The sequence below is a fragment of the Kogia breviceps genome, chromosome 13 (genome assembly GCF_026419965.1).
Source record: "Kogia breviceps isolate mKogBre1 chromosome 13, mKogBre1 haplotype 1, whole genome shotgun sequence".
Taxonomy (NCBI): domain Eukaryota; kingdom Metazoa; phylum Chordata; class Mammalia; order Artiodactyla; family Physeteridae; genus Kogia; species Kogia breviceps.
Genome location: NC_081322.1, coordinates 20,125,755 through 20,152,845, shown reverse-complemented (window position 1 = coordinate 20,152,845; position 27,091 = coordinate 20,125,755). Strand labels below are relative to the sequence as shown.

The following is a 27,091-nucleotide window of genomic DNA, read 5'->3' as shown; positions in this document are numbered from 1 at the left end:
TCCAGTGGGCCTTTATAAAGTTTTAATATAACTTTCTGTAAAGTATTAAAAAGCATACATACTTATTTCCACTTTTCATACTCTTTTTTGCTCACTAATCACATAAGAAATGTTTATTCTTTCTATTTCTGTGCAATAAAAATCCTTAAGGAACTACGACAACACCACTACCACAATTGTTTTACTTTAAATGACACTATTTTCAAAGATTAAAAAAAAAAATCCTCTCTCTTCCTTTAATCACCAATTATTCTTTCTTGCTCTCCTCTGAGTATATCAGTCCTGGACAGCTAGACCAGACTTTTTTAAATAGTTGCTTTAAGAAAACAAAAAATGGGGAGATTGAGATTGACATGTATACACTAATATGTATAAAATGGATAACTAATAAGAACCTGCTGTATAAAAAAAGAATAAAATTCAAAAAAAAGAAAACAAAAAATGATTTAATAAAAAGAAAAAATATATCCTATTTCCTTAGAACCTGTGCAGTATTATCATCTTATATAGTAATCTCTCTGTGCCTCAGTTTTTCCATCTACAAAATAGGCATAATAATAGTACCTATATTCCAGGGTTGCTGGGAAGATTGAACGTGCTAATGTATAAAGACTTAGAATGCTGCCTGGCACGTGGAAAGCACCCTGTGTATAGGCTATTGTTATTGTTATTTCCCCAAAAGGAACCAATTATCTTGCATTTTGTGGAACAGCAATACTGAACTTATAGATCCCCACAGGTACCACACTGCTTGATGGCTTCATTCATGCTGCTCCTTCTGCCTGGAATGACCTTCCTTACTTTGCTTGTCTATTTCCAAGTCTGATTCATCTTGAGAAACCCCTGTTCAGCTCTAACAGCACCTCTTCTGGGAAGGCTTCCTTGATAACCTTCTCCCGTCCCACGTGAAGATTCCAGATCTCTTCCCCCTGGGCTGTCTCTTTACTTTGAGTATGCTTCCACTATTGTTCTTATGATACTGAATTATAATTTATTTGCTTACATTTCTGTCTGTGTTCTTAAAGTCAGGGACTATGTAGGACTGCCCGATTCCTAGGAGGTTTTCAGTTCATGCTCCTGGAATTGAAGTATTGTTCAGCAGCATCATGTTTCTATGAAGGAAAGAGAAGCAAATTAGATGCCATACATTTTACAAAGAATTAGGATTTCAGAAAGCCTACAATTACTAGTCAGGACAAGGAAAGCCAGCAATATGCAAATCACCTCACTCATCTTTAAAGTCAATTCGTTTCTTCAACACTATTTATTGACCACTTTCTCTGGGCCTAGTCCTGCCTTTGATCCTTGGAGTGCAGAAAAGAGAAAAAAAAAAAAAAAAAAGCAATCTCTACTCTCATGGAGTTAATGTTCTAGAAGGAGGGAGTCAGACAACAAACAATACATGCAAATAAAAAGTAAATTATATAATGAATTAGAAGATAATAAATGCTATGAAAAAAAAAAGAGAAGATGGAAAAAAGGGTTTAGGAGGACAAGGAAGGCTGGTATTGGGGAAGTGGCTGTGAGGCAAGAGGAGGAGGCGTTTTCAAGGTTAAGTAAGGTGGTCAACATTGGCCCCATTGTGAATGTGGAATTTGAGCAAACAATTGAAATAAGCGAGTGAGCTAAGCATGTGTCTGCAGGAAGAGAGCTCCAGAAAAAAGGCCCCCGATATGGGATGGGGCTTGGTATGTTCCAGGAGACCTGTGTGGGTGGAGGGGAGAGCTGACAGGATCAGAGAGGTGACAAGCACCGGAGCAGAAAGCCAATGCCTTTTAACTCTCTAGAAAACCAAGTTTAAGAAGGCTCAGAATGTTGTGTTGAAGGATAAATACACTCTGCAAACACTGCATTGTATTAGAAAAGCCACCTAGAGCAGACAGGATTCTCAGAGAAATCCGGAGAAAGACAGAGAAGCTCAGGCAACAAGTCTAAAGGAAACACACTGGGAAAAGAGAAAACGAATACGCTTTGCTTCTGTTATCTTTTTTCTTTTTTTTTAAACAATTGTTTATTGTTTTAATTGAAATGAAGAGTACACTAACGATGATGGCTAAGCTCATCTAAAGAAACATAGGGGCTTTCAAATCATCAGAAGAGTCAGAGCCTGGAGAGGGAACTCACTGATTTTGCTCGGTATAGAAATTCAATGGGAGAGCAGAAATTAAGCTGAAGCAGAAAGGAAAGGGAATTATTATTTTCGAAGAATTCTCCCTGTTGTGCCTCTTCTACCAGACAATTTACAAGATCATAGACTATCATCAAGACCATAGTGGGAAGAGGTATGATAATCCCTATTCTACATACGAGAAATCTATAGAGTTTCTGTTATCTTTTTATTAGACCTGCAGGAGACCTCTGTTCATAGGGAGCCTTGTGTAGTCATTTGCTGATGCCAGTTTTGTTCTTGAGGTCTAATGGCTTGAAAAACAGAGGAAAAAGCCACACATACATTTGAGGCTTTCACAGTCATACTTCAAAATGAGCAGGCCAGGGAAAACATCGAAGAGCTTGGAGACAATTCTGAGTTTCATCCCAGGCCTCTCAGTAGTTTGTACAATGCAACATCATTTGGACAAGAGTGGTGGGAAATGATTTCTCTGTAACTTTGGGGTATATTTATATTGTGGAGATTTGGGCAACTCTAATAATATCTTACAATGAATAATTTCATTCATTCATTCAACAATATTTATTAAGTGTTTACTATGTGTCAGGTACTGTTCTAGACCCTAGGGAGATAGCAGTGAATAAACAGCCCCAAATCCTCCTCTTTATGGAGTCAATTGAACAATATACAAAATATATATGTCAGATGGTGGCAAGGGCTCTGGAGAAAAATAAAGCAGGGTTAAGGACAAGTGTCAAAAGGAGTAGAGTCAGGAAGATCACTATTTTATACAAAGCAGCCAGAGAAGTGCTCTCTGATGAAGTGACAGTTGGCAGACGCTTGAAGAAAGTAAGGGTACAACCATTAGGATATAAGAGGATTCCAGGCAGAGAAACCGCTAGTGCAAAGGGCCTGAGGCAGGAGTGTATGGGAATAAATAATGCTTCATGGTTTATGGATCACTTCCACATTCTTTCTTTTATTTCATCCTCACCAGATCCTTGGAAAATAGAAAAGATAAGTATTGTTTTTTCCCTTTTACCAACGAATAGACGGAGGGCACAGTAGTGGTTTGGTGAAGAAATGCAAATAAGTGGTTTCTGGAGAACTTGAACCCAAGTCATTCCCAAGTTAATGCTTGTTCACCCACTACCCCCTAGATACCTAGAGGAAGCCAGACATGCTGCAGGGCCTCTCACAGACCTTCAGGAATAAGCAAAGCAGCAAGTGACTTAGGTGTTCACCGTGTGCAGTTTGTGGGCAGGAGCCCTGGAATTGAGCATCCGTCAGAATCACAGAACGTTCACTATTGCTTCTGATCCAGCAGGAACAACACTGACAGACACAGAGGGGACCCATCCTCGGTCTGCAAGGAATATGCTGTTTAAGACTTTTCTGAGTCCCTATTTCCTGACCCAGGATCCGACTCTTCCCACGATGCCTGGGAGCACAAACACCCCTCCCTTCGGGGGAAATCTGACCTCTCACCCACAAGAGTGCGGTCTCAGCTCCGACCCCATTCCCCACCAGGGCGATCGCTGCAGAGCACAATATCCCAACAGCAGTACCGTTCCCAGCCCTGGGGGATTCAGCCTTAAATAATACCACATGTCTGACATTCCCGGACAGTCCTGCTTCCAGCTTTGCCCAGCCCGGCCCAATTCTTTTTTTTTTATGGTGGTTTTCCTGCTTGAAGTAAAGGTTATGCCTGCACAGCCCTCCTGCAGCTTTATCAGTCTCAGTTCCCCAGCTCCTGTCAGCAACTGCTCAAATAAGAACACACACACACCCCTCGAAAAGAAAAAGCAAAAGTATACAGGTTCCTTCACAACTTTCACAGAACACTGTTAATTTCAGGTAACATACATATGAACTATCATTGTAGTTTCTCAAATATATGAGTATATATACATGCACATATATACATATGGACTGTATACACATATACAAGTGCATACACATGCGTATACACACATATTCAAATGGCTAAACAAATCATTTATTTAGTTTTAATTGTTTAATATTTATCATGTTCTCAGGATTGGTATGGCAAGTTACTGATTTGTGTGAAGGACTATTTTAGATTACAAAAACAGTCTTAGAAAAAGAATTCTTGGACAACTTGCAGTTAACTAGGGAATAAGGATATCAAAAATAGCAAAAACTCCCCACAGCGGACACTGGCAGCCAGGCTTCCAGCCCTCCTCTTGCTCTGGGGTTGTTTGACTCCTTAGATTGATTTATAAATCAGTTTTGCAACAGTGATTCCTATAAACACCCTGGTGAGATTTTTGGCTGCTTCTTCTTCATGTCTTTTAAATTTATATATAAATGAAAGTTGTATATATAAATTATAGTCTTTGGTGTTGGGGGATAAGTCCTACAACCTGATCAGCAGAACATCAAAATGTTCTCAGACCTCTGTTTCTAACAGTAGATCAGAATATTTTTCTTTGTGTTCTTCCAGTCCTTTGCTTCTGTTTTTACTGATATACAGTTAATTTGACCCAAGTAATTTTATACAGCACAAAGAAGAGTTGTAATTGTGGGACTATCCAGTTAGGTAGATGACTATAAATGGCCCAGGTGACGTATGACCACCAAGTCTTCAGTGAACCCACCCTCAGCATTAACCCCCATCTTTTCCATTTTTCCTCTTGATTATCTGTTTGGACTCTGAATATCCAACCTAGACTCTAGACACAGCCATAAAACTGAGTTTCAGACATTGAAGTCTACTGTCAGAGCAACCAGTGGTTTGATGTCCTATAATGACGTGAGATCAAAAGTTTATAATTTTCTCAAGTTTATTATTTGACCATTATTAATGAAATGTGCTGATCATGTAACTTTACTTTTTGAGCTTCCTTAAGTATTGAGGAAGGCATTAATTTTCATAGAGAGCATTAAAAAATGTGATGATTCTAATTCCCTCTGTAACCCACGGTGCCTTCTTCTAAAATTTTAGACCCCTTCCTCCTCTGTGTTATTCAGTGATTTTCCCTGGACATTTAGGAGATAATGCGATGTTTTGGTAGAGATGTTTATTTCCAGGCATTACTGCATTTACTATTCTGTTTGACCTCCAAGTCCGGGGTCATGGATGTTGAATGAAGAAATCCCAATGTGACCAGATGCGAATTAAATGTGCTGGATGGGAGATGCTTCGAGGAATGGCTGGCTGGAAGACGAACACAGGGCACTGATGGTTTCCTAAGGGCAACATTTATTGGGCAACAGTCTGCCAGCTGGTAAAGGGAGGCACTTGTTCAGTCTTGGTGCTTTATGCTAGCCAAGAGGAAAGGAGAGCCTAAAAGATCAAGTATACAAATGAAAAACAAACATGGAAAGCTGCAAAGTTAAGAACACCAAGAGGGGGAAGCCACAAGGGAACCAGATTATATTTCAGAGTTTAAAAAAAAAAAAAAAAGCACAAAAAACCTATAATCGGTCTTGTAAATTAATTCCACACTTAATTTTTGAAATTCCTTCCTATTTCTCCAGACTTGAGACAATATGAGGGAAATAAATGTTATAGGGAAGTGGCAGCCAGGCATTTAGTGGTAAACTAGTTTACTTTCACAATTTCCTTTCATATGTAGATTCAGCCTTGCCTTTTCCTTTGTCATTGCTTACAAAGATCTAAGCTTCCTTCCTAAGGCATCATCTTTTATTAATCAGCTTATCCACAACAGAGTCCAAGAGACTGGAGCTGGGTTCAGACAGATGTTGATAAATGTCTTAAGTTTCTTATAAACGAAATCAAGGCCAGCCATGTTTTATTAATCAGTTATCCTTCATACATATTTTGTCCTCTGTATATTGGCTCACACTTTATATGCCATCCTGTTTACACTGTCCTGATTTAATTCAAGACTGTTAGCCTCTACTTGGAAAGACAGGTAGTCCTGTATGAGTCTTTACATATACTTAAGGGCTAATATAAACAGTCATTTATAGATGCATATTTAGCAAAACAACATTAGGTGTTAGGAAAATGACAATCATGCATTTATGAAATATGTTTACTTTATTGACAAAGGTAAGAATATAAAAATGGTCAAAAATCTGCTGGTGGAAATGTTTAGGAACTTACCTTTCAGTATCCTTATGCCTCGGCTCAGAAAGTCAGAAACATATTGAACAAACATACTATTAACAGAGCCTCACATGGTCTGGTTTTGTCCTATATTCTCATTTAAGGGATTCTAACTTGGGGGTCCAAAATAGTAAATGCAAATTACTATCAAAGCAGGTCATCTTCCTGATTGTTGCTATAGTGGTTATATTAGTTCAAGGCATATGACAAGGATAAGAAAATAATTAAGCAAGAGAATGATGTTCCACCTATGGAATAAATTATGTATAGTAACAAATAATCTTCAGGTGTAAACTATGGTGTTAGTCTGGTGTTTATGACCCATTGGTCTATGAAAACCTAGGGTAAAGTTCTTAGTTAGAAGCAAATTTCCTGTCTGCCCTAATTTATACCTTTGCATTCTTCAGTTGTCCCACCTTTGGGTCTTCTATATGCACTGTGCACCTGTGTATCCCACTCTGGTCCATTCTGTGCTCCATCTGGTAGCAGAATTGTTTCTGATTATACAGAAAGTCTCTTGGACGGCAATTTCTTCATGTTCAGGGTTTAAAGAATAGGCCTTCTACCACAAATACACAGGGGTCTGCTCTGCAGTTTTGTCATTTTTATTTTGGTGCCCAGTTGCTATCACTGAGTACAGGCAATGGATCCAGTGCAGGCATTACAAGCATCCCATCACCCTCTCCCCTGTGCTCTGTGAAATGATCTTTCATCTGCACTGTGCCAGGAGGAGTTTCCTGTACCTCTTTGATTCTGGATGGAATTAGGATACATTCTGGATTAGGAAGCGCCTGAAAAACTCCGTCCCATTACCTCAATGCCTATTTCTCTCTGGCTGTTACTCTTTTCTTGTTACAAAAATACCTGTAACAAAGAAACTCTCTGCCCTGGATTGACACTGGGCCTATCAGGGAGGAACCAGTATTTTGCTTATGTGCACACTTAGGATTTGCAAACTGACAAGAGAGATTCCTTCAAAGTAAAAATAGGTGATTTGATTCTCACAGCATAAAAAATATCTCCTGAGTATGCAATCTGATACAAAGGCTAGATACCAAAAAATAAACCCTTTCTTAATTTTTTTTTATTTATAATATATCAATGGGCAGTCAGCAGTTATACATTCCTGGATTTTGGATATAAGAAAAATAATAATTTTAGCAAATAACTTCTTAGAATTTTAGAAAATAGGCATTTATGTGTTATGTCTAACCTGCTTTGATCCTATGCTGTATGTTAACCTGAGATAAAATATTTTAAAGATGTTTTAAGATTGATGATTTTTTATGAGCATATTTTTTTAAATTTGAAGTATAGTTGATTTACAATATTGTGTTAGTTTCAGCTGTACGGCATAGTGATTCAGCTTTTTTTTTTTTTGGCATATTATATTCCATTATAGGTTATTATAAGATACTGAGTATAATTTCCTGTGCTATATAGTAAATGCTTATTGCTTATCTAGTTTATGTATAATAGTTTGTATCTGTTAATTCCATACTCCTAATTTGTCCCTCCCACTCTCCCTTTCCACCTTGGCAATCATAAGTTTGTTTTCTATGTCTGTGAGTCTGTTTCTATTTTTTATATACATTCATTTGTATAATTATAAGTGATATCACATAGTATTTGTCTTTCTCTGTCTGAATTATTTCACAAGCATAATGTTCTCTGGGTCCATCCATGCTGCTACAAATGGCAAATTTCATTGTTCTTTCTGGCTGAGTAATATTCCATTGTATATACATATACCACATCTTCTATATCCATTCATCTGTTCATGGGCACTTGGGTTGCCTCCGTGTCTTTGATATTATAAACAGTGTTGCTATGAATATTGGGGGGCATGTATCTTTTCAAATTAAGAGTTTTCATCTTTTTCCAGATATATACCCGGGAGTGGAATTGGGGGATCATATTGTAGTTTTTTAAGGAACCTCCATACTGTTTTCCATAGCAGCTGTACCAGGTTTCATTCTCAGCAGCAGTGTACAAGGGTTCTCTTTTCTCCACACCTTTTCCAGCATTTATTATTTGTAGAATTTCTGTAGACAGCCATTCTGACAGGTATGACGTGATACCTCGTTGTGGTTTTGATTTGCATTTCTCTAATAATTAGCAGTGTTGAGCATCTTTTCATGTGCCTGTTGTTCATCTGTATGTCTTCTTTGGAGAAATGTCATTTAGGTTTTCTGCCCATTTTATGATTGGGTTGTTTGGGTTTTTTTGACATTGAGTTGTATGAGCTGTTTTTATATTTTGGATATTACCCCCTTGTTATTTGTATTTTTTTCAAATATTTTCTCTGTATTTAAATTTGAAGTATAGTTGATTTACAACTATACTTCTAATTTTATTTACAACTATACTTTTTATCATTTTATTGGTGGTTTCCTTTGCTGTGCAAAAGCTTTTAAGTTGGATTGTCTCATTAGTTTATTTTTGCTTTTACTTCTTTTGTCTTGGGAGACAGATCTAAGATAATATTACTATGATTTATGTCCAAGAACATTTTGTCTATGTTCTCATCTAGGAGTTTCATGGTGTCATGTCTTACATTTAGGTCTTTAATCCATTTTGAGTTTATTTTGTACATGGTGTGACAAAAGGTTCTAATTTCATTTTTTTTTTTTTTTTACATGTAGCTGCCCAGCTTTCCCAACACCATTTCTTGAAGAAACTGTGTTTTCTCCATTGTATAGTCTTACCTCTCTTGTTGTAGATTAATTACCATAGGTGCATGGGTTCATTTCTGAATTCTCTATTCTGTTCCTCTGATCTATATGTCTGTTTTTGTGCCAATACCATGTTGTTTTGATTACTGTAGCTTTGTGTATAGTCTGAGGTCTGGGAGTATTATATCCCCAGCTTTCTTCTTTTTTCTCAGGATTGCTCTCTTAATTTCCCTTTCTGATAGTTTGTTATTAAAGAAAAGCAACAGATTTCTGTACATTAATCTTGTATCCTGCAACTTTATTGAATTCATTTATTAGTTCTAATAGCTTTTGTGTGGAAACTTTAGGGTTCTCTTTATAGAGTATCATGTCATCTGCAAATAGTGAGAGTTTTACCACTTAACTTCCAATTTGGATACCTTTTATTTCTTTTTATTGTCTGATTGCTGTGGCTAAGACTTCCAATGATTAGAAGTGGTGAGAGTGGGCATCCTTGTCTTGTTCCTGAATTTAGCAGGAAGCTTTTCACTGTTGAGTATTATGTTGGCTGTGGGTTTGTTGTATACAGCTTTTATTATGTTGAGATATATTCTCTCTATACCCACTTTGGTGGGAGTATTTTATCATGAATGGGTGTTGAATTTTGTCAAATGCTTTTTCTGCATCTATTGAGATGATCATGTGGTTTTTGTCTTTCCTTTTGTTAATGTGGTGTGTCACGTTGATTTGCATATGTTGAATCATCATTGTGACCCTGGAATAAATCCAACTTGATCATGGTGTAGGATCCTTTTTATATATTATTGGATTCAGTTTGCTAATATTTTGTTAAGGACTTTTGCACTATATTCACCAAAGATATAGGCTTGTAATTTTCTTTTTTTGTAGTGTCTTTGTCTGGTTTTGGTACCAGGGTCATGGTGACCTCATAGAATGAATTTTGGAGTGGTCTCTCCTCTTCAAATTTTTGGAGTAGTTTGAGAAGCAAGGTATAATTTCCTCTTTATATGTTAGAATTCCCCAGTGAAGCCATCTGGTCCTGGACTTCTGTTTGCAGAGAGTTTTTAAAATTACGTATTCTATTTCCTGTCTATTGATCAGTTTGTTCAAATTATCTGTTTCTTTTTGACTCAGTCTTGGCAGGCTGTATGTTTCTAGAAACTTGTCAATTTCTTCCAGGTTGTCCAATCTGTTGGCATATAACTGTTCATAATATTCTTTTATAATTTTTTGTATTTATATGGTATTGGTTATTATTTCTCCTCTGAATTCTTAGTTTGTTTATTTGGGTCCTCTCTCTTTTCTTCTTGGTGAGCCTGGCTGGAGGTCTGCCAACTTTGTTTCTTTTCAAAAAAACACATCTTGATTTCATTGATCTTTTCTATTGTTGTTTGTTTGTTTGTTTGTTTGTTTTTGTAGTACGCAGGCCTCTCACTGTTGTGGCCTCTCCCGTTGCGGAGCACAGGCTCCGGATGCACAGGCTCAGTGGCCATGGCTCACGGGCCCAGCCACTCCGCAGCATGTGGGATCTTCCCAGACCGGGGCACGAACCCGTGTCCCCTGCATCGGCAGGCGGATTCTCAACCACTGCGTCACCAGGGAAGCCCTTTTCTATTGTTTTTTTTCTCTATTATTTCCTTTCTTACCTTTATTATTGCCTTCCTTCTGCTGACTTTGGGCTTTGTTTGTTCTTCTTTTTCTAATTCTTTTAGGTGGTAGGTTAGGTTGTTTATTTCAAATTTTTCTAATTTCTTGAGGAAGGCCTGTATCGCTAAGAACTTCTCTCTTAGAACTGCTTTTCCTGCCTCCCATAGACATCTGTGAAGTTGTCTTAAGGTATTTTTAAATTTCTTATTTGATTGCATCAGTGACCCATTGGTTTTTCTTACTAGCATGTTGTTTAGTCTCCATATGTGCATTTTCCCCCAATTTTTCTTTTTGTAGTTGATGTCTAGTTTCATACAGTTATGGTCAGAAGAGATGCATGAAATAATTTCTATCCTCTTAAATTTGTTGAGGTTTGGTTTGTGACCTAGTATGTAGTCTAACCTAGAGAATGTTCCATGTGCCTTTGAAAAGAATGTGCATTCTGGGTTTTTTTGGATGCAGTGTCCAGTAGATATCAATTTAGTCAAACTGGTTTACTGTGTTATTTAGGTCCTCTGTTGCCTTACTGGTTTTCTATCTAGATGGTCTGTCCATTGACGTCAGTGGGGTGTTAAAGTCTCCTACTACTATTGTATTATTATCAATTTCTCCTTTTATGTCTGTTAGTATTTGCTTGATATATTTAGGTGCTCCAATATTGGGTGTGTATATGTTAATGCGTATAATATCCTCTTCTTCTATTGATCCCTTTATCATTATATAATGCTCTTCTTTGTCTTTCTTTATGGCCTCTTTTTTAAAGTGTACTTTTTCTGATATGAGTATTGCTACCCCCCACTTTCTTGTCATTTCCATTTGCATGAAATATCTTTTTCCATCTCCTTACTTTCAGTCTGTGTGTGTCTCTCACCCTAAGGTGAGTCTCTGAGCACTTAATTTTTAGAATTAGGCATAATTTATGTACAATAAAATGTAGGGAATTTGTTTCCAGTTTGAAGACAATTGGACAATTGTATCCACCTGTGTAACCACCACCCAAAACAAGTTATAGAACATTCCCAGTACCCTATAAAACATTCCCATGTGGCCCATTCCAGTAAATTTCCACCTCAAGCAACCACTTTCCAATTGCTAACAGTTTAGATTAGTTTTGCCCAGTTTGGGCTTCATATAAATGGAATCATACAGTATTCATTCCTTTTTGTCTGGCTTTTTTCACCAAACTGTGTTTGGTAACTTCATCCATGTTATAGTTGCTTAGTCTGATTGCTTTCTGTTTTCAAAAATATTATGAGGTACATGCTGGATCAAAAAATACTGAGAAATTAGAGTATGAAATAGTAAGTTTTTTAATGATAAAAATTACCTTGAAGATCCTTCTGCCCTAATTTGCAGCCCAGCTTGTGAGCCTCCCATATGATGTTTGTGCTACCTGGAGCTCTGTCCTTTGTAGGAACATCTCCAATACAGGAACTCATCACTTCACAAGGCATCTAAATTACCATGAGTCCATACTTTTAGAAAGATGTAAGAATACTATGTAAGTTTCCCAGGTTATTAGAAATGATCCTTCATAGTTTTAATGTGTGGAAAGGGCTCTAGTGAAGAAGGGAGAAAATTTCCTCAAACAACTAATATTTTGCTAAAGTTTCAGTTTTGTTTCTGGGTTGGAATATCTGCAGTCCTAAAAGAAGGACTCTGTTTCAAATTGCTTTCCTCCTATAAAGAATTTGCAAGTCATAATCATATATTTTCAGTAATAGATTTCTGTATTTCTAAGGAAGCCTACATAAAAAATCATTAACTTTACATATTTCCAATCTCCTTTATTATTTTACACAGTTGAATAAATTCCCTTCAAGCCTGGTCAATGTCCTGGTCAATGCTTGGGTTGTGCTTAATCTTTCATGAAATCAATCAGATACTCTATGTTTTATTTCCTCAAGTAGGGACAGAATCAGGATTATTAACAATACCAATAGATCACACTCAGCTTTCTGGTTTCCTCAGTGTAAGTTAAGCCCTTAAAAAGAAACTCTATAAAACATTTTATTCTGGTTTTCCTATTGTTTATAATTATATTTCCATTTGACTAGCTTCATAATAACAACAGCAATGCAAGTGATAATGGCAGGGATAAATTAATCACTGAAATTTGTCAGCCAAAGATTATCTAAGCACTTACTTTAAGCTGATTTATGAAATTGGAAGAATATCTGAAAGACAGAGACTTTTAAAAATAATGTCACATTTTACTATATATCAGAATATAGGGCATCAAATTCAGACAGTTATATACATCATGTGTTTCTTGAGAACAAGGACTTCTTCATCTCCTCTTCCTTTTCCTCCCCTCTCTCCATATGTTTCTTTTTTTTTTTTTAACATCTTTATTGGAGTATAATGCTTCACAATGGTGTGTTAGTTTCTGCTTTATAACAAAGTGAATCAGCTATACATATACATATATCCCCATATCTCCTCCCTCTTGCATCTCCCTCCCACCCTCCATATCCCACCCCTCTAGGTGGTCACAAAGCACCAAGCTGATCTCCCTGTGCTATGTGGCTGCTTCCCACTAGCTAGCTACTTTACATTTGGTAGTGTATATATGTCCATGCCACTCTTTCACTTCATCCCAGCTTACCCTTGAGCCCTTCTACATTCTAGTTTGGTACTCAAGTGTAAGTTCCATGTCTGTCTGTTCTCTGAGTAAGATTTCTTACCTAAGTATACAGAGTTGATGATGACAGACATAGGAGGAAGCTTGGCTTCTGTCTCAACCTCTCTCCACATAACCAAGTCAATTACATTTTGGCTGCTAAGCCTGTTCCCTCTTCCCCAGCTCCACCACCCCTGTTTTATTCTAGACTCTAAATGAATTTGTACAATTTGCTCTTAAAGTGGCCTCCACAACCTGACTCCTAACGATACATCCTCCACATGGTCCCCAGAAGAGCTTTTTATAACTCAGACCTGACCATGTCACCTTCCTGCTTGAACCAGGCAATGGTCCCCTATGATCTCAGGTGAAAAACTAAAATCTTGGCTTAGCCTATAAGGCCTTGCAAAACCTTACCATTTTACAGCTCTCTACCTGCATTTTCCAACTGCTCACTGTAGCAACTCAAGGCTGCTCAGGTACATGACAGTCCAGTCTCTGAATGTATTTGTGCCTGCCTTTTTGTTGCTGTTGTTTGTTTTCATCCTGAAAGCCCATCACCCTCTCTGCACCTGGCTGATCACTATTACATTACCTTGGACTTCCAGGACCTCCTCTCCAGCCCTCATCTTTGGTCGGGTTAGGCCCACACAGTAACCTTGGCCCTCCTCTACCTCGCCCCTAACCATTAATATTATCTGTATCTCCATAGATGACATTAGCACCTGATTCTCAGTCTTCTGCTGCCCCTAGCCCCAACTGTCCTTTTATCACAATGACACTGTGTGGTTGATCAATTCAATAACTTAGCTTCAAAATTCACTGCCTTCTTCCACTCTGTTTTAGCAGCTCATTCCAAAGATTTTTTAAAAATATAATCATTGCCTGGACCTCACCCCACTCTGAAATCTTAAACTTTATTATATCAGTCTCCAAGTAAAACCTTCAATGCCTTTGCCCCTTTCACTCCCTTCTTCTCATTACATCTTCATGACCGCTCTTGCTTTGCCTGTAACTATTCTAACAGTCTACCCACACTCTGACTTTGCATGCTCCTCCACCAAAGAATATTTTACACTCATTCAGTCTACTCCAACACAACACAAATTCATCAGTTTGCAATTAAGACTAGGCCCCCCTAGTCTTTCAATGAAGACTAGGTTTCACTAAAATCATGGAGCAAAGATCACGAATCCCCTCTTGATTAACAAATCCAATGGACTCGTGTCAATCCTGATATTTCTTCATCTTTCCATGGCATTTGCTTCCACTTATTCCTCTCTTGGTTTCTTTGTCACTGTCATCCCCTGGTCCACCTGGTTTGTCTTCCCAGTCTTCTTTATGCATTTATTGTTTCAGGGGCAGCCTTAAGCCCTCCTCTCTCGCAGGCCATTTCCACACTCCCATGTCTTCAACTATGATTCATATACTGATGACCCCAAACTCTCTGCCTTTAGCTCAGCTTTCTCTCCTATATACCAGTGCCCCATGAACTTCATCACAAGAAACTCAAGCCCAAGAAATCCAAAATTGAGACTGTTGTCACTGCCCCAAAATGTTATCTTCCTCTTGCATTTTTGTTGTTATTAATAAACTCAATTTCTCTCCACTCACTAACTCAAGCCAAAAATGCAAGAGTCTTCACAAATCTCTCGGTTTTCTCATTCCCCACATTAAAATAAGAATCAAATTCTTTCTCTCCTACCTTATTCACGTCTCATATTGTCCCTTATCCATTCCCATCACTGTGTGTTGTTCAAACCCCACCATCTCTTACAACAGTCCCTCCAAGCTGACCTCTCTACCCCCAGCTTCACGGTATTCCAGCCCATTTTTCTCATTGCAGTCAGACAGAGCTTCCTAAATACAAATCTCATCTCATTAGGCTCCTAGATCTCAACTTTCTATAGCTGTGGCTTCTACATGTGGTTGCATGTTAACATCGCCTAGTGAGATATTGTTAAAATATCACTCCTACAGATTCAGAGAGAACCGGTTGTGAACAGGATTGGGATGATGGCATTTTTTAAAAGTCCCAAGTGATTCTACTATAAAACCGAAGAGCAATGATTCTACAGAATAAACCCCAAAGCCCTACTTCTTGCTCCATTTTCATATTTTCTGCCTCTATTCATTCTATACACAGCTGTATAGAGTGATCCTTCTCCACTGTCTCTGCTACCTCGGCTTACTCTGCCTAGACCTCCTTTTCATAGCAGGTCAAGACTCTAGTTATGTTATGGGCTGAATTGTGTCCCCCAAATTTATATGTTGAAGGCCTAATTTCCAGTATTTCAGAATGTGACTGCATTTGGAGACAGGGCCATTAAGGAAGCTGAAATGAGGCCCTTGGGGGGGCTCTAATCCAATCTGACTGGTGTCTTTAAAAGAAGAGGAAATTTGTACACACAGAGAGACATCAGGGATACACACACACACACACACACACACACACACACACACACAGGGAAGACCATGTGAGGACACGACTGAGAAGGCAGCCATCTGCAAGCCAGGAGAGAGGCCTCAGTTGAAGGAGACACCTCCGTGTGGGGCAGTGCAGTCATTGTGACAGAAGCAAAAGAGGGCATGGCAAACAGTAGGCTGACTCTGAAAACTTCTGCTTAGAAGTGACAGAATAACAACAGTTATTCTCACCTCTGACTTGACCTTCCCCAAATAGGAATACAGTCTCGACCCATGTACCTGGTAATCAGACTTTCAGCAGCCTCAATTTTAGGTATCTACCTGTGAACCTGAAAATAATTTTAAAAACCATGTGAGATGCTTTGGAGTACCAAGGAAAAGAGTTACTATCAAGCACATGACTTTTATTCATTGATGGAGTGTAGCACTTTACATAAAGCCTTAGCTAAGGCCCACTAGCAGAAAAGAGTGTCTAAAATATTTAATGTAGAGACAAATATTACAGGCATACCTTGGAGATACTGCAGGTTCTGTTCCAGACCTCTGCAATAACGTGAACCTCACAATAAAGTGAGTCACATGAATTTTTTGGTTTCCCAGTGTGTATAAAAGTTACATTTATGCTATCCTGTAGTCTATCAAGTGTACAATAGCATTATGTCTAAAAAACGTTCGTATCTTAATTAAAACATACGGTATTGCTAAAAAGTGTCAAAATAGTCACATCAAAGATCACTGATCACAGATTACGATAACAAATACAATAATAATGAAAAGGTTTGAAACATTGCAGGAATTATCAAAATGTGACACAGAGACATGAAGTGTGCATATGCTGCTGGAAAAATGGAAGCAGGGTTGCACAAACCTTCCATTTGTGGAAAACACAGAATCCGCGAAGCGCAAGGAAGTGAGGTCTGCCTGTATAGTGCAATTAGGTAGCAGATGTTCAGAATTAGAAAATTTAGATGAAGAAATTTTAAAGATCATCTTCTCCTGTGCTTTTATTTACAAATATATCTACACATAAAATTAAGGACCAGAGTGGTAAAAGACCTCCAGATCACCTTTCTGTGAACCAAGACTGGATCTCTGGTTGTCCTGACCCTGTGTTCCAGAGGCCTTTCCATACACACTTCTGGCATCTCATATCCTAATTCTGGATTGGAATATTTAAGAAGCCAAGGATCTGAGTCATTCCATTTAAATAAATCTCCACTGGAGAGGTTGAAATTAAAGAAAAATCTGTTCCTGTTGTGAGGCTTGCAGTATCTGGGGAACTGACTTCTCTGGAACAATGTGTTCCCTGATGCTGATGAATAAATGAGGCCTCATTGTTCATACTTTATTTACAAATGAATCTATAGAAGCATAAAATTTAGAACTGTTCTCGATTAGTTATTCTTTCATGTTTACTCACTCAAGTATTAAATCTTCCACAATCATGGATTTCCTTTGGGAACAAATCTTCTGGTTTTGATAGTTCCCACTATTGAAAAGTTTTTTATTGATATTTGACCTATTTTTTCCCATACTTTTATCCCACTTTTCCTACTTATCCTGTTTAGATCAGGCCACATCATCTTCCCCAAGTGCTTATGCTTTTCATATATGTTATGACTCATCCAAATTATCATTTAGTCGGGCTCTCCATGTGCATTGCTTTAGTGTTGTTATGGACTTTACTCTCTTTACTAAAATAAATCTCTCGTAATGAGATACAAAGCTCCGGGAATATCACCATACTTGTAGAGAGAGGGGCTAACTGTTCTTGTGTCTTTGTTATTAAGTGTAATATGAGGCACCTATGCGAAAAAAAAAAAAAAAAAGAGTTTTTCCTTTCACATCACCTAGTACACTTCTGTCAATGTTTAGCCCACTAATTTCTATGTGTTTTTTCCTGTTAATTAGATTCCAACTAACAATAGGTTTTATTCTTCAGATCACATTTAACCAAAGAAATAAGTCAACGTATCCATCAGTATTCTTATTTAATGGCTTCCGTTATTCTTAATTTCCTCACCTGTTAATTGGAGAGAAGAGCCTGGTGCCATACTTTGCACAAAGTAGATACGTAATTATTAGCTTCTATTTCCTCCTATCATTTCCAGTTCCACTTCCCACCAGTGCCTTTTTCTTCCTTAGATACCCCATGAGCTACCTACGCTCTGCTCTTATCCCTAAGGCTTCTGTTGATTGATGTTACAGCTTTCATTAGCACCTTCCCTGGATCATGTCATTATTTCCTTTTGTTTACAGAATTTCAGCCCTGTTTTCCAGCTAAGTGCAGCTTCTCTGGTCCTAACAGAAAATAAATTCTTTTTGTCAGTAAATCTCAGGAGACCATATTATGTCCTTTACTAAAATTCCAATATAACATCTGCTGAATCTTACAGTGCAAGACAAAAAGAAGTTATTAAGCTTGTATATTTTGATTTGTTTTTTGTAAACGCTGGTTATATACAACTAATCACTTGTATTCTAATAGGTGTTCAATTTACCATCATATAATCTATTCCTTCTAGAACACGGATGCAAGTCTATTTTAAAATAACATGACTTTTTAATAATTATAAAAGTGGTACTAGCTCACTGTACAAGCTTTGAAAAGTCAGGTGAAGTACAAAGAAAAAAGAAAAAGAATGCCTGCAGTTATGATACAATGCAGAGATAACTCTCTTAATATTTTAGTGTATTTTACTCACATACATTTTACCCAAGTTGAATATATGAAACTATGCGCCTATTTCTTTTCTTATAAAACAATACAGTAAACTTTAATGAGTACTATATTGTTTTCATTTTTTCTTTCCTCAACTTTCCACAATTAAATTTTTTCCATATAAGTCAACAAATATTAACCTCCTAAATACAGCATAAATTTAAATCATAACTCAACAGCCAATGTAAGCACATACTGTAGCTCAGTGGACTTCAAAAGAAGTCATTACAGATTTTAAACAAATATGATTTGGGTTTTTTTATTTTGTAAAATTTCTGCTTTTCATTAGGGGCTGACTTTGAAACTCATCATTACATTCTAATGATTCTCAATTTCTCCATTGCCTTTCTCTTGTTATAAATCACCAAGTGGTAATAAATAATAGAAAATCCAAAATTGGCTGACATAAGGGACAATTTTGTTTTCACTGTCTTTCCACGGACAAACTTGCACTAATTTTCTTTACTTCTAATACAAAGATCCTCTTAATCTTGTAACAATCTATCCATATTTTGGTTTGGCTTTAATCTTCACCTTCCTTTCTTATTCCCCTCCCCTCCCCCCCAGTTCCTTTGTAATGAGTTTTTATTATGTTGAGCATGATTGTTCATCATTGATAGAAAGTTTTCCTAGTATTTTCAGACTTTCAGTGAATTCCAACTAGGTTGACTGAATACAGATGCTGCTTCTTTTTTATGATTCACTGAATTGGTCTATGAATAAATCCGAGACATTCTTGAGAGGTTATATTTTAGCTTTGGAATGATTAGCAAGCTCATAGACAGATGCGTAGTTCTAATTTGCCAGGAGTGCCTACATTTTTGCAAGATTTAGTATGTCTACTTGCAGGGGAAGAAGGCTGTTCCACTTTTCCTCGGGTTGTAGTTTCTGAGACAGATGCTCATTCACACACTTTGTTGTTGGGCATTTGAGGAGTTCACTGCTGCAACCCTCCCTATCCTACAGTGCTGCACCTACACTCCTTAATGCTCTCACTCCAGCTGGGAGGACCCTACCACACTTTGAGATTCATGAACACAGTGACTGGATTTGGTTCTTTTCCGAATCCCCAGTGTCTGATCCAATGCTTGGCACCTAATTCACACCTGAGTTGAAATGATCAGTCAGATATGGTAAAGCTCATTCCATATCAATCTCCTTTATTCTGTACAAATCATTTCAAATGAATAACCTGAACATCATTATACAAAAGTCAACAATACAGTGTTGTGATTAAACAAATGGGCTTGGGAAGTAGTCTGTCTAGATTGGATTCCCAGCTCTACCACTTACTTGCTTTGTGAACTTGAACAGATGATTAAATTGCCTCAAATCTTCTGTCTACAAAATGGGAATGATCCTAATACCTAAATGACAGGATTGCAATTAGATGCGCATTTTTCAGGACAGTGCCTTGCACATAGTACTTGTTCAATGCATACTAACAGTAATGATTGGTATGGAAGGTCTGTGATGGAACACAACGGAGCACTCGTTTACACTGGACTGTCTTAGTGTAAATCAGTATAGTCTAAATGTGATGGAAATGAAACGAAGAACACAAGTACCTCAAAAATACTTCTGGGCATATAAATTTTGATTTTTTGAGGAAATGCTGAAGGAGTTCCTTTCTGGATAAGAAAGCACAGGGAGATCACACACAGTAAAACAATGTCATCCGCATTTGTTTGATGAAATTCCATCTCTGGAATACTCTTTCATTGTATCTCAAGCCTAAACCCAGTCTCCCCAACACCCAAGTTCCTTGGGTGTCAAGTCTGGGTCATAAATTTCTGGGTGACACAAAAAGCAGGTTGGGTTAATAAATAAAAAACAAATGGATTACTCTTATAACTTTGTTAGATTGTTTCCATATATCAGTCCTATTAACTTGAAACATTAAAAGTGAATTGAGGGCTTCCCTGGTGGCGCAGTGGTTGAGAGTCCGCCTGCCGATGCAGGAGACACGGGTTCGTGCCCCGGTCCGGGAAGATCCCACATGCCGCGGAGCGGCTGGGCCCGTGAGCCATGGCCGCTGAGCGTGCGCGTCCGGAGCCTGTGCTCCGCCACGGGAGAGACCACAACAGTGAGAGGCCCGCGTATCGCAAAAAAAACAAACAAACAAACAAACAAACAAAAAAAGTGAATTGAAAGATTAACTTTATTATCAATTTAGCCCCAATGTTTCCTTTCAACCTTGTATGAACTCACTAGCCATCCTCCTCCTCCAGCAATGCACTAATCCCCTATTTGTACACTCTTCTGACCCTTTGGTTTCAGTTCCCACTTTCTTTACTTGGAAGTTAAAGAAACCAACAGCTACTGTTGTGTTTTTTAAATCTTCAAAAGCAAGAGAGAATGCCAGCTCATTGAGAACAGAAGGGGTGGTCTACTCTTCGAGCACCAGTGTTTAAGCTTAGGTGCCTCCAGCATTTGTGATATCTGAGACCACTGAGCAGCCTCCTTGAATGAATGTGTTTGGTTGAATAAATCACTGTGGAAGAAATAAACTAATTTCCTAGTTTAAGGAGGCCATTGTCTCCTGAAATACTATTGTTCTTATAAAACTGGGAACTAAGACAATATTTCTTTAGACCAATGTCTGATTTGCTGGTTCTGGGTAAGATGTGTTGTCACTAAAGGTTTGGTGAAGCAACAGTTCTGTCTTCATTAAGAATGGCAAGATAAAAGATAGCAGAGGAGGTGGGTTTGGATATACTGCGTTGGCCAAAAAGTTCGTTCGGGTTTTTCATACCATCTTATGCAAGAACCCAAACGAACTTTTTGGCCAACCCAATAATAAATTAAACTTGAACCGTAAGGTTTAAAGCAGATTTCTAAGGTGACCAGGGTAGCCTCTCTCCTCTGGAGATCTTTAGTGGGCTCAGTCAGGGGCTTTTGAAACAGTTTTCCTTTGATTCTACAAAGATGTTTGGTTGTTTTGGACAATAATTTGTTACCCATCCACCTTTCCCCTTTAATTTGTCTATTGTCAAATAAAGTCATCTTTTTTTGATAGCTGGAATTCAGGAGGCATTGACATCTTGTGATGTGAGTTAAACTCTTTTGTGGTCACTGCCCCCATTACCTGGCCTAAAGCCAGCCTGAAGTCCCCTCTGATGTATAAATCTCCTTTGCTAATCTGGCATTTATTTGGCCCCTTTCTGTTCATCATGAATCTCCCTAACTTGTGAATCCGTGCTCTCCTTAGTAGTCATTCATCAGAAGGATCCATTTTATCTCCTCAAAGAAATCAGATTCATATTTTTCTGTTATAAAAAGCAGTCATCCAGATGAAAGGGCCATTGATTGTTAAACACTGAAGCACCTGCCAAGGGAAGGTATGGCTTTTGCTCCAGAGAAAGTCCTCAGGTTCCAGAGCCATAAGTGGGGTGACTTACAGAGTCCTGTTACAAGGCAGGGTTAGGCAGGGCCTTCGTGAGCAGCGGTGTCCAAGCTTCAGGACCTCAGAGCTCACTCTAGAGATGAGTAACTTCAGGGCTAGAAAGGGAGCATGAGTACGAAGGCAGGACTTCACTTAGAATTCTACAAAGCTTTGCAATAGTAAGTCCAGGAACACTGGGTGAGATTAAACCCAAGTTGAGTCAAACAAATTGGCTCCATTGGACAAAGATGCTGAAACATCATGCTCTCCTTGTTCTACTTTGTCCCTGCCTCTTCCCCATGGCTCCCCAATATGGATTGGTGGCTTTTCAGTTAGTACACATTTCTTGACATTTGAACCCTGATCTTTATAAATTCTGCCTAAATATATGCACATGTGTTTTTCTAGCTATAACATTTACATAATGTTGAAGAAGCAAAATAATATTATCCATTTACTTTTGTTTCTCAATTTTCAGAAAGTTTGTATTTCTTCCCTCTAAGTTTGGACTATGTGAACAGGTCATTCCCAGAGTAAAGCATTCAGGCAGATGTTTCCTTCAAGGGCAGACAGCATAGGAGGAAATCTCTTTGATTCTTTTCTCTCTCTTTCTCTCTCTTACCCTCTTCTGCTTCTTTCATACCCTCTCCTGTTTCTTCTCACCTTTTCTTCACAGTGTATGGGAAATAAGGATTCAGCAATCACCCTTTAGTGTAGACAATATAAAATCTAAACAAGATAACCCAGGCCCTACAGAGGAAACAAAAGTGAGCTCTATAAAACATGAAGAAATGGAATATGCAACATAAACACAGAACAAACCTTGTTTCTCCAGAAACTGATCTTCTTTAGCTATGAGCAGTAAGTCTTGCTTCCTGGAGATGGCCACTGTAAAATGGATGAAAACACACCCGTGAAACAGAGATAATCAAGTTAATCTTTTGACTCTAATCCTATTATTTTAATCTTTAAAAAAGAAAAAAAAAGGTTATTCATTATTGTTAAGTCAGAAAACATTCTAGTGTGATTCATGTTTTATCCCACTTTCTCTTTCTAAGAGGCCAAACAGCAATAATTAAGAACATACAAGTGCCAAATAGGGCAAAGAATAAGGAATCCTTTCTGCAGAACTGGAAAAACCTGTATTTGATTTACATAAGGACCCTTTCTTTTTCTCTTCATTTTACTTAAATATACCAGTTTCAGAAATCTTTCCCCATGATATCGATTTTGTGACTCCAAAAGTAGAAGAATTAAATGTACTCTGTTGGGTATTTATTGTTATAATAATAATAATTATATGGAGGTTTGGTTCTTAGGAAACAAGATGATTATCAAGGCTCTTTTCCAAAGACCTTGATTTTGAGGAGTAAGGAAGATTGCTGAACATCTTGTCTTTCTATCTTTCATATAGACTGCTCCATTGTTTATTAGTATAATGCAGAAATGATGCATCCTTCCTACTTTGTTTCCCTAAAAAGAATTCAATTGTACTATAAGTCTTATAAAATAGTAGAATCACTTAGTATATATTTCTTCTATATTTGCTTATATGTGTGAAAAATGTCACTATAAACATTTAAGAGATTAACTTTGACTCTCCCATTTGGCTTCAAGTCCCCTGAAATTAAAAATGTGCTATTTATTTTGATGGAATAGGACATAAAATTGGTAAGCCTTCTCCGTTTGTCACTCACAATTGTCTTTTTTTCTCTCCTAAATTTATGAGGTCTTTATATCCACTCTGTTTTCTTTCCTTTTTCCTTATAGTTCCTCTTCCAACAGTGTTTGCTTTTTACCAGTCCCTGAAGAGCTTCTGTTATCACCATTTAACATTTGAATGGCAATAATATTTTACAAAATGCTTTACAATTGCTTTTTACAAGTTCTTCTCATGCCTTCAATAACTCTTAGGTTATTATTCGCAGCCCAGAGTTTTGCTGTTATTTGTAAGAACACAGGCATTCCTCTTGACGCAGCCTTTTCCAGTAGGTTTGGAAACCTTTCACTGGAAATCATGTTCAGTTTTTTTTTTTTTTTTTTTTTTCAGTCTTAAGCTGCAAAGGTTTTGAATATATTAGTTGTAGGAGCCTTAAAACTTTCTTGTGGTTTTTTGTTCTTAAATAGGAAATGCCATTTTAGATCAAAAGGGAAGTATTTTATTTTGTCTCTTCAGACTCTCTGAAACATACAAGAATATGGGGTAATTTGATGCACACAATATTGAACCTGGAAAATCCTCAAATAGTAGATGAGATAAAAAGTACAGAAGTCCTAAGAAATACGAGTTATTGGAATACATATTTAAAACTTCAGACCTATTCCTGGATGGGATTTTAAAATAGCATATTTTTTAAAAGATTCTTTGTGTCTCCACAGTTAACAGAAATTCTGATCTGTATCACCACTCAGTTAAAGAATTTAGTTTGAATGTTGATTTATTGATGTACGTTATTTTAAGAGTATATTCATGCCTCTTCCCTTCCTGTTCCCAGATAGTCGCCAGAAGAGTGAAGCTTTGAAGCGATTTTCCCAAATACCAAACTCTCTCAAGTTCTGTAAGATTCAGTCATTGACTACAGCTTCAGACAACTTCTATACGTGGTCTTTATAAGAAACCACAACTAATGCCCATACAGGTTTCCACCATTAGCGAATTGGGAGCCCCATTAGGGAAATGTGGCAGAGGATGGGTGTGCTGCTTTCTGGAGTGTCTTTACACTCTGATGTCTGAGGAGACCACATGCTCCTTTAAATCTCCTAAGAAACAACTTGAGCTAAAGTCACATTTAAGCTAATGTCAAGTCAAACTTTTCTCTTTGGTAATATTTTTGACTTTTGGGTTATCTTGGGCTTTTCATTGCTCTACTGTACTTTGCCTAACAATCAGTTAAATTCATTCCACTAGGGCAGTTATTCCCAAGCTTTTTCATATCAAGTCACATATAAAACGATTGTATTTGTACAGCACATCAGAGTAAACTGGGGAGGATATGGCACTTGGCACTTGGCACTTATATACAAAAAAAAATATGGTATTTTCTTTACCTTATATAGTTATGCTAAGAAAAGCAAACCACAAATGCTAGGGAGAATATTACATGCTGAGTTTGTATACAATTTCCAAATAAAATCTTTTCACATTTTAAAATGAGAAATTGGAGCTTGCTTTAGCATAATAGCATTTTATGATACAATTTTATGGCTTGCTGGCCACACATACATCCTAATCAAGATTTCTTTAATGATGATCTCTTCACATTCTTGATAGAAATCATCTGTGAGAAACTTTGTTCACAGGAGTAGGAAGTAGCAAATAGCAAAAACATATTTATTACTTTTTCTCCTTTTGACAGACTCCTTCATACCATGGAGCACAATTCAAACAATGCAAACTCTTTAAACACCAATGGTATATTAATGTTTTAAATATAACAACTCTTCCTTTTCCTTCATTGATAAATATAATATTTGAATTTCTTGTTATACAAAAACAAATTTCAAATCCAATCGGTATTTTTAAAAATCAAGTATTTCAAATACTGATGAAGATTTTCCTCAACAATACACAAATGTTACTTGGTCTTAATAAGTTTTTATAAATACTCAAATTATTGTATTGACTACACATCCCTTGCAAATTATTTTAATCTCAATTTACTAAAGTTGAAATTCTTGCTTTGTCATTACATATTAATACATTTTCCATAATCTTTGCAAATTTCCATCAAATAAGCTATTTTGAAGCCAAAACCTATACTTCAGCAAATCTGCAAAGTGAAAAACGTCCAATTTTTTCAATTTCTCTTTTGGTTTATAAACTGTTGACAAAACTCTTCCTTTGGACAGCTAATGCAAATAAATATGAACCAGCAGAAAGTGGTATTCTGATGGTATTTTTTGCAAAAATCTGAAAATAGGACTGTGGATGCTTGGATTTTATTAGATTATCATTTTGATAATATGTGTAATTTAGATCTATAGACTGACATTTATATCTGAGAGCACCTGTATAAATAAGACAATATATTACTTAGTCTCTGGACGTTCAGAAGGAATTCTTGATGTAAAGCCTTCTTGCGGTGCTACCATAATATATACTTATTTCTTTTTTTAAAATATAGATTTATTTTATTTATTTATTTGTTTGTTTGTTTTTTGGCTGTGTTGGATCTTCGTTGCTGTGCGCGGGCTTTCTCTAGTTGCGGTGAGCAGGGTCTACTCTTCATTGCCGTGTGCAGGTTTTCATTGCGGCCATTCAAATCTTATTGTTGCGGAGCACGGGCTCTAGGTGCGTGGACTTCAGTAGTTGTGGCTCGCGGGCTCTAGAGCACAGGCTCAGAAGTTGTGGTGCACGGGCTTAGTTGCTCTGCGGCATGTGGGATCTTCCTGCAACAGGGCTCGAACCCGTGTCCCCGGCACTGGCAGGCAGATTCTTAACCACTGCGCCTCCAGGGAAGCCCATATTACTTATTTCTAACGACTGTTGCAACTCCAGTCATTTGTTAGGAAATTTTCTGGCAGAGTAAATATGGTTCTCCCAAGTATTTTTCTTCAGGGCTCTGACAAGCATTATTAGTATTACTCAGTAATGAAAACTGTTTTTGATTTATAATCTTCTGGGTCAATGTTTTCTCTGTCACCTGACGTGTTATCAATGAATCTACAAATATTATTATTTAAAAATAGGCCCTTTTTGGATTCCTTTTCCAGGTAGCTCCACTTGATGTACGAATATGTCTCATGCAGTGTGGTGAAAAGAACAATTCCGTGATAATGTGAGAAAGTTTGACTTTGGTTATTAATTATGCCACCTTGGAAGGAGGTTTTCTGAGTTCAACATGCTGCCATTTTTAGAATTAATCTCTTTGTAAACATCATGTTTCTTACTTTGTACTTTAAAAGTTCAAATTGTTTTCTGTGTCCAATGACTTTTATTGTGAGATGTCAGTGTTTTGTTTTATTGGCATCATTATTTCATTTGATAATTTTTCTATGTAAATAAGATATTTAGGCTGAGAAAGAGAAAACTTATGAAAGCATATGAATCTGTATATTAAATAATCATTTTATTATTGATTTTGTAACTTACACTTTTTATTGGGACTACTGGGTTTGTCTTGTATATATATGAAGATATACGTACTTTGTTGTGTATTTGCTATGAAAATAAATACCTGTAAAAAGTAATCCTATTTAAATATAAAGTTCTTGACTGTAGGCCTTTATGATTCATGTTTAATTTTTTTTCCAAATGCATTTTTAGGTTGTCTACATTTTCAGGAAATTTTTAAAATATCACACGAAAACTGAGTCAATTTCAAGTACTGAAACATTCATTTCTATTTCATTCAATAATTAAAATTCTAAAAATTAAAAAGTACAAATATCACTTACTCTAAT

The 27,091-nt window shown here is 37.2% G+C and overlaps 1 long non-coding RNA gene across 1 annotated transcript in view; it reads right to left on the bottom strand.

The window, feature by feature from the left end:
- The window catches only part of LOC136792425 (uncharacterized), a 150,706-nt gene that overhangs the window by 5,692 nt on the left and 117,923 nt on the right, over window positions 1–27,091 (bottom strand). Inside the window, exons 3-4 of the long non-coding RNA XR_010836209.1 lie at window positions 22,511–22,576; window positions 1,004–1,112 (exon numbers count right to left, since the gene is read on the bottom strand). This is a non-coding gene — a long non-coding RNA (uncharacterized lncRNA). The remainder of the gene's footprint in view (window positions 1–1,003; window positions 1,113–22,510; window positions 22,577–27,091) is intronic.